This window comes from Oryctolagus cuniculus, chromosome 10 (genome assembly GCF_964237555.1).
Source record: "Oryctolagus cuniculus chromosome 10, mOryCun1.1, whole genome shotgun sequence".
NCBI classification, from domain to species: domain Eukaryota; kingdom Metazoa; phylum Chordata; class Mammalia; order Lagomorpha; family Leporidae; genus Oryctolagus; species Oryctolagus cuniculus.
The window spans coordinates 90802914-90810453 of NC_091441.1; the positions used below are offsets into that span (position 1 = coordinate 90802914).

General features: G+C 39.0%; 1 pseudogene; it reads left to right on the forward strand.

The window, feature by feature from the left end:
* Positions 1–359: 359 nt before the first annotated feature.
* LOC103349243 (protein kintoun pseudogene) lies at positions 360–1715 on the forward strand (annotated as a pseudogene).
* The last annotated feature ends 5825 nt before the right edge of the window (positions 1716–7540 follow it).

Below are 7540 nucleotides of genomic sequence, written 5' to 3' on the forward strand. Positions count from 1 at the left end.
AAGTGAAAGATGACTGAAGATCCTAAAGTCATTAAACAGATAAGTTATTACAAACAAGTTTATGCCAATAATTTTGAAAATTTATATTAAATATGCACATTTATAAGTTATAAAAATGACAAACTGCATAAAATATCTGAATAGCCTATATATACATAAATATATGCATATTCTGATACACATATGAGGAATTGAGTCATAGAACACAAGAATAATTCTCAATTTAATGCCAAATCACAATTTTGAAATTACAAGAAATGAAACCAAAGACCAATATCAGGACGCGACCCGCGCCTCAGAGGAAGAGGAGGAGGCGGGACCGGCCGGGGGTCTCGCGGGGGACGGAGCCCCGGATTCCGGCCGAGCCGCGGCCGTTAGGGTCCCCGCCGCAGGTGCCCCCGAGGTGGCACCTCCACCGGCTGGCGCTGGAGAGGAGCGGGACTTTGACGGGGTCGCGGGGTCGCCGCCGCCTCCTGGGGACAGGGACAGAGACCCCTCTGGTCCCTCAGCGCTGGGCCTCGACGGGCAGCCTCCCGCCGGAGGAGGGGGCGTGCGCCGGCCGGGCTAGGGCCGCGAGCCCAGGGACCGGGCCATGGGCGGTGGTCCCTGCCCCGAGAGGAGGGGACCTGTGTGTCCCCCCTTGCAGTGTAACCAGGATGAGGAAACCCTGACCCTGCTCATTGGCGTGCCGCGCATCCAGCCGCAAAGCCTTCGAGGGGACGTGAGCCCCCTCGGGTACCACGTGTGCTTCTCCGCGCAGGACTCGGCTTACTCCTTCCTTCTGCAGTTTGCGCCCGAGAATAAGCTGAGCACCAGAGAGCCGGTGATTAGCATTTCCTCAGACAATGCCGTGATAGAACTGACCAAATCTCCGGGGAGCTATGGACACTGGAAGCAGTGGTTTTACGGCTTAAACGACGCATCTTTGGAGGAAAGGTTGTTTGTCAACGAAGAAAATGTTGATGAGTTTCTTGAAGAGGTTCTGAGCTGTCCAGTGAGACAGACAGTGCCACCAAACCCACCGTTAATTGAAGTCCTTCAAGTTAATGATAAAAAGATTCAAATTCATGCAGAGGTACAAGAATCTAGTAACTCTGATAAGCTTCAAGGAAAGGAAGACAAAGTCAATGAAGGAAGTCATCTAACTGAAAAGGAAAATGTAGACCATCTTATCACTCGTACAACTGATTCTGACTCATCAATAGCAGCTAAAGCACTAGAAATAGACAGTTGTGGTTCAACTGCAACTGAACAGGAGTCTCTCAATGCTTCTCAGATGCTATTTGAAAAATCTCAGAAACCTGAGTCAAAAATGGAACCTCAAGTTTTCAAAGAAATGAGTGCTACTTACTCAGCTGAAGAAAAAGACACTTCAAAAGAATCAGTACTAAATGAAGAGAAAGAATTCCGTGGAGATCATCTATCTTCATTACTGACCACAACAGCAGTTCACAATATACCAGATTTTGACAGCCTAAAAGAAACCAATATGCAGGATGGTAGTGTGCAGATTATTAAAGATCATGTGACTCACTGTGCATTCAGTTTTCAGAATTCCTTGCTATATGACTTGGACTAATTATATATAATTTTGGGATTTGAACGTTAAGAGTAAAAAAATCTGGGGATCTTTTAAGTTTTTGTTAATCATTAAAACCAAAGATATTCAACAAAATATAAAATTAAAACTTTTACTCTGATGGAGAAAAAAAAAACAATATCAGCCATAAATGTAAACACACAGCAAAACAAATTAAAAAATCTTAAAATGTTAGTCAACTAAACCAATGATATATCAAGGAAAAAGACACTGTGATCAAATTGGCTTTATCCAGTAATTAAAGTTGATCCAATATTTGAAGACCAGTCAATAAAATTCATGACCTTAATAATGGAAAAGGAGAGAAATAACAGTCATCTCAGTAGAGCTACAGGAAGATACTCATGTAAGAATAGATAAAAGGCCAATGTATTGAAACGAAGAGTCCAGAAAACAAACCATATCATTAACTCTGGTCTTATGACAAAGGTTGGCATTGAAGTATAATGGGTAAAACTGATACTTTCAATAATTGCTATGTCAATTGACTAGTCATTAAAAGAGTTTCAACACGCACCACTAATCAAATTCGTTCCATATACAAAATTCAATTCCATGTAGATCTAAATGGAAAAGTGAAAATGTAAAAGTATTGAAAATAACACATGCGAATATTCTCAGGAATATTGGACAAACAATGATTTATCAAATTAAACAGAACACAAAAGCACTAGCCATTGAGGAAATACATGATTAATTATGCTATAATAAAATTATTTCCATTTATCAAGAGGCATCATTAAGAATTAAAAAACAAGCCATTAAATGGGAATATTTTGTGGAATACAGGTATTCCAGAAAGGCTTTCCAATAGAATAAGGGGCTCTTATAAATCAATAAGAAAAACCAAAAGACAATCCAGTAGAAAAACAGGTAAATGATACTTCACAAAACAGAATATCCAAATGCCGATGCACTTACTAAAACATGTTAAACATCATTAATCATCAAGAAAACACAAATGAAATTAAAACCACAATGATATACCACCACAAACCCATTGCAATAGCTAAAGAAAAAAACAGATGAAGATGTAAACTGAAAGTAGTTCATTTTAAAAATTAAGAGAAGGAATAGGAGAAGGAGGAAGAAGGGTGGGAGCACGGAGGAGAGAAGGATGGGAAGTACCACTATGTTACTAAATCTGTATACATGAGATACACGAAATTTGTATACCTTTAAAAAATTAAATAAAGATATAGAACTAGAGCTCTCATACACTATAGTAGACATATTCAACAAAGGAGCAATTCCTTTCTTAGACTGTATGGTTTTTATGTATTTTACATACACATTTCCTCATTCAGCCTCTGGTAACTATGCATCTGCTTTCTCTGTGTGTTAATTCGACTTCTGTAGGTACTTCATATAAATGAAATCATACAGTATCTGTCTTTTTGCTGCTGGTTTATTTCACTTATTAGAATGTCTTTTTTTTAAAGATTTAATTATTTATTTGAGAGGCCTACTTACTGAAGAGAGAGGAGACAGAGAGAGGTCATCCATCTGCTGGGTTTATCCTCCAAATGGCTGTAATGGCCAAAACGTGGCTGATTCCAAGCCAGGAGCTTCCTCCGGGTCTCCTACATGGGTGCAGGGACCCAAGCACTTGGGCCATCTTCCGCTGCTTTCCCAGACTACCAATAGGGAGCTGTATGGGAAGTGGAGCAGCCAGCTTTGGAACCAGCATCCAAATGGGATTCCACACCACAGGCTGGGCTTAACCTACTACACCACAGCGCGAGTTCCCGCTTACCAGAATGTCTTTAAGGTTCAACTATGTTGCAGCAGATGTCAGAATTCCATTCCTTTTTAAGGCAGAATAATATTCCATTGTAGAAGAAAGGAAAATTTCCTCTCCTTTCTCGTTGGATCTTGGGTTTGACCTGAGAATTAAATTGGCACAAGATAGAAAATAGAACAAGGGTACACAAAAGTTTTTTTATGACGTGGGGCAGTCATCACTTCTATGGTAAGGAGGGGGTAGCCATTAAATACTGGTTTGAAAGGGGCTTCTGAAGTTCACTAATGCTCCATGCATTCATAATTTCTGCATGTTTCCAGTTACACAGGTTTTTATGTTAGTATGAGTAGAAAACAGGGGAAAAGCATTGTTAATTTAGTAGGTTTGCTCTGGCTTAATGGTCAATTCAGACACTGCTGTGCTAAGTTAATTGACTTTGCAGAAATTAGCCATTAAATAGGAACAAAAATCAGATTTGTTTAATGAGACTATTTCTGAATGCTTTTTTAAAAATATCTAGATGTTAGATGTGCTTTGCATTACAGCTTTGTTTATAAGATGATACTATTGCTAAATTATAAAAATTGAATATTCAAAAGGTGTTCATATCTAGATATTCCTAGGTGGTCAGGGATTTGCTTCACTATTATCTTGCATATTAAGCAATGAATTATATGCTGACATTTCTGAAAGACAATTTGGTAAAATATAGCAAAAATAAAATATATTTCTCCAGCTTTAGGAATATATCCAGAGTAAAAACTGAGCAAGTAAACATATGTCTAGACATATTTCCTGAATCATTGTTTACAACAGCAAGCAACTGAGAACAATCATCCAACAACAGGGAATTAATTAAATAAAATATAAACGAGGGTGGGCATTTGGCACAGCCGTTAAAGCATGGCATGCGAGACCCACATCCCATATTGGAGGGCTGGATTCCAGTCTCAACTCCACTTCAAATGCCAGCTTCCTGCTAATGTGCACCCTGAGAGACAGCAGGTGACAGCTCAAGTATGTAGGTCCCTGCCATCCATGTGGGAGATTCAGATGGAGTTTTTATTTCCTGGCTTCAGCTTGACCAGGCCTTGGCTAGTGCAGGCATTTGGGGAGTGAATCAGCAGAGGAAAGATTTTTTTCTCTCTCTCTAAGAAAACGAAGATATTATTTACACATGCTATAGGAAATATATATCCAGTAAATTTTATGAACTAAAATTATTAACAGAATATAAAAAGCAATAATAGGGGCCAACACTGTGGTATAGCGGGTAAAGCTGCATTCTGCAGAGCTGACATCCCATATGGGCACCAGTTCAAGTCCTGGCTTCTCCGCTTTTGATCTTGCTCCCTGTTAACGAGCCTGGGAAAGCAAGAGAAGATTGCTCAAGTACTTGGGTCCCTGCAGCCAAGGGGAGACTCTGATGAAACTCCTAGCTCTTGGTTTTAGATCATCCCAGCTCTGGTTGTGTGGCTATTTGGGGAGTGAACCAGCAAATGGAAGATATATCTCTCTCTATGTGTAACTCAGTTTTTCAAATAAATAAATAAATCTTTTTCCAAAAAGCAATAATGACATTACAAATGCAATTTAGAAGACTTGATGATAAAATATCATATTGTAGTATGAGAAGAGGGTCTGGAAAGGTAAATATTGACATCTTTGTGGGGTCATCTCCATCTGGTGGAATCACAGCTAATTTTCCCCTTTAACCTGCCTGTTTAAAATTCCAGCTTCTCAATAGTGAAATGTATTATTTGTATTAAAAAACACCCAAAAAATTATTTTTCTCTGAAAGTGAAAAGTGACATCTTGCATCAAATTTACCATAATTTAATTACTGGTTTAAAAGCTGGCATTTTGTATTTTACACCATACAGATATATATATACACAAGCACACACATGTATACACATTAAATCCTCATTGCAAGAGAACACTTTCCAACTTTAAACTGAAATGTCAATGCCAACCTTGCAAAGATGTTCTGAACATCTACAAGTCCTCACGTGGGCATCTCCAGTGAACAACAGCTTAAAAACCCTCATTTTATCTATTGCATGAACACAACATGGGAAAGGCATATTTCAGCTATATATATTCATTTGTACTCTGTTTTTATTTGTTTGTTTTGTTTCCTAGTTAGATGACTATTTCTTGGATTTCTGGCTGCATTGGCTTGACTGGGAAACAGGATCAAATACAGTCAATTTACTAGGTTTGGTTTGCTTTAATGGTCAGTTCAGCCGACTACTGCGCTGAGTCAATTAACTATAGAGATTCATCATTAAGGTCCAATCAGATCAACTTTGCCACATCCAGCTTGGATAAATGGCCCAGACCCATCAAGAGCTCACTAATTCAGCTTCTTCACAGCTTTGCTTACTACGACATCCACATTTATTCCAATGTGTAAGCTTGGTGCCACAAAAGACAAAAAAGAAGATGAGAAGGAATGAATTACACTTTTTTTGCTTCAGTTATAAGATCTAGACAACAGAAGGAGAGATAACGGGGAGGGGAGCATTTAACATAGCAATCGACTTCTGTCACTATGGGGAACAGCTGCCTTTGGTGAGTTGTTAGAATGCACAGTTTCTACCCAAGTTTCTGCCAGAAGCCATGTTAACAGAAATGTTCATACAGCCTTTACCAAAATGTCAACAATCATAGCAAGTCCCTGGGACAAATAGGTCCTGGATTTCCTGCTGGGGATAATGTTTCGATGAAGGTCTGGGAACAACTTCAAGTTCTAAGAAGCACAGAGCTGCGATTTTGTCAATCCAAACATGTGAGATTGATGTCTTCAGAGGACAGCGTCACACTCTGGAATGGCAGGGATGACAGAAGACTCATTCAAGGCTGATAACACTGCGGCTACCACCTAGAAATTGCTTGGTTCTCTTGTAACAAGGACTTCCATATATACTACATAGCAACATTTATCAGTGGGGTCCCACCTCAATAGCTTCCTGGAATTTATCACTTCCTAGGGTACAAGTCTTTTAAGTGGTATGTTCTTCTATCAGAAATATGACTTAGCAATGAATAATTCTGCACTATTCATCACTGGAATTCTCTCTGTATCACCAAACAAATGGACAAGTCAATTTACTACTACATATGTAGGGACTTCAAAAAGTTCATGGAAAATTGAATTAAAATAATATTTTAATGCAAAAAAATTTGAAATCTATGCATGATTTTTTCATAACATGTATTTTCCATGAAGTATTTAATTTTTTTCTAAAGCTCATTTTGTTTTTACTGGAAAGAGCAACAGAAAGAAAGAGAGATTTTACATCCTGTAACTCATTTCTCAAATGTGTATAACAGCAAGGGATGAGTCAAGCTGAAGCCAGGAGCCATGAACTCCCTGTGGGTCTCCCGCATGCATGGTAGGTAGTCATCATCTACTGACTCCCAAAGTGGGCATTAGCAAGAAGCCAGATCAGAAGCAGAAGTGGGACCTGATGGCAGGCTTAACCCATTATACCATAAGGCCCACCCATTCATGAACTTTTTAAAGATTCGTGTATGCATGAATTTCAAAAATTTTTGCACAATGGATCTGGCATTGTAACTCAGTGGATTATGCTGCTGTCTGCCAATACCAGAATCCTCTATCAGAGTACCAGTTCAAGTCCCAGTTACTCTGCTTCAGATCCAACTCCCTGCAAATGCATCCGGTAAGCAGTGGAAGATGGCAGAAGTACTTGGGACTCTGCCAGACATGTGGCAGACCCAGGCTCCACCCAGCCTTGGTGGTTGCAGCCATCTGGGGAATGAACTAGAGGATAAAAGATCTCTTTCTCTCTGTCTCTTCCCCTCCCTCTGTAACCTCACCTTTCAACTAAATAAATAATTTTTAAAAAGGCTTTGCACCACTATAAATTTATCTTTTAATCCCATTTTCCACAAACTTTTTGAAGTTTCTGTGTATGTTGAAAAGTAATCATTTTGACAAATCCAGTTTATGTTAATACTTACATTTTTAAATCAACCAAATATCAAAATTTGGTGAATTTTGTTTGAATGATGTAAAAATATTTAAGAACTGTCATTGATTTTATTTGCAAAAACAAGGAAAGATCCTGAAAATAAGCTAAAGATGGACCTTGTGAATTAAAGGCTATTCTGTTGTACATGCCTTGGTACCAGGCTCCAAGAGGAGCAGCACAGTGCTGCCACTT